Below are 1,568 nucleotides of genomic sequence, written 5' to 3'. Positions count from 1 at the left end.
AAATACAAAATACAACTATACAAATATACAAATAAGGTAAAATGTAAAAATATATATATAAAGCACAAGGCATATGGCAGATAGAGTGCAAACCAGTAAAGTAAACAACAGTGCATATATAATGATTGTAGTGCAAAAAACAATGATTTGTAGTGCAAAAGAGCTTATTTCGACTGATTAAAGTGACAGTGTGTGTGTATTTGGGAGGGGGGAGTGGGAGAGTCCATCAGAGGGTCAGAGTTCAGAGGTGCGTGGGGCAAAAGAGGGGAGGGGGGGCAAGGTCGGGAGGGAGTTCAGCTTCCTGACAGCTTGATGGATGAAGCTGTCATCAGAATCACTTAATTCCGAATCACTTGATTCACAATCTGCCACTGACACATGTTGTTGCTCTGGCAACTGCAGAGTAAACAATCTCTTGGGAGATCTTGGGATATCTGATTGAATACATTCTGTATCTGTTGACTCAGTGCTTTGTTGAAATCGTTTTGTTTTTTTCCTTATAGGCCTATAGGCCTGATTTTTTCTTTGCATAATTGTATGTGCACATATATTTGAGTTGCTTTATTAAAAGAGGAACAAAAATATAAAAATATAAGCTATGAGAAAAAACAAAACAAAAAAAAGGATCATACCCTGTTCATGTCAGACTCCATTTGGATCTGTTTGAGAAACTTTTGAAAAGTCACTGTAATAGAGAGAGAGAGAGAGAGAGAGAGAGAAAGGGGGACCAAATGATCAGTGAGAGCAGGACGAATGTGTCACGTTTTAAACTCAACAAAATGGTAAAATACATATATCAAGAGCATGCTCACAGATGAGACCAAAACAGCGTTGGATGAAGTGGATTAGAGCACTGCATGGGTCTCAAATATAGGCCTTTTTTCCCCTTTTCCCCAAAAAAAGCTTATACTACTGTTTCAGCTATTAAAATTTTTCAGTTGTGTATGTAATGAAAAAGTGATTATATTTCGTTTAGTTTTTTTATAAAGTAAATTTAGAAAAACCTTTGGAGCATTTTTTGTTAAAATAACGGCCAGCTGTAGACAGTGAATTGATCATAGCATGTTTGATCAATTTAGCCTTCTCAAATCATCAGGACTTGCCTAAAATAAAATCTATAAATAAAACAGTTCAAGTATATCACAATGTTAGTTTAAATGTTTAACCTATATAAATGTGCACTGTTAGACGCATTTCCAATAGTTTGAGCGGAGACTGGAAGCTTTCATTATGTAATCCCTGCATTTCTCTCTAAAGGCACATCTAACCAGGAGATGGCGAGAAATGTTTTTTTCATCACCATAATTGATGGATGTCTAAAATATAAAAATAAGGAAAAGCCTAAATCAGGCCTGATTATAATTTGCATTTTATTTTATAATTCCATATAAAAATTCTGTACAATTAAAAAATAAACACAAATTATAATGACATATATGTAAAATTTTGTCCTATAACTGTAGCCTAGATGCTTATATTTTCTATGTTGCTCTGTTCTGAATACCTTAAAATTTAAAGGATTTGCTGCAATGCAATTTTGTATGATATGTGAATAATTTATTAGCCTA

The sequence above is a fragment of the Sinocyclocheilus grahami genome, unplaced genomic scaffold (genome assembly GCF_001515645.1).
Source record: "Sinocyclocheilus grahami isolate Dianchi unplaced genomic scaffold, SAMN03320097.WGS_v1.1 scaffold333.1, whole genome shotgun sequence".
In the NCBI taxonomy this organism is placed as follows: Eukaryota; Metazoa; Chordata; class Actinopteri; order Cypriniformes; family Cyprinidae; genus Sinocyclocheilus; species Sinocyclocheilus grahami.
This window is presented reverse-complemented; position numbering follows the sequence as displayed.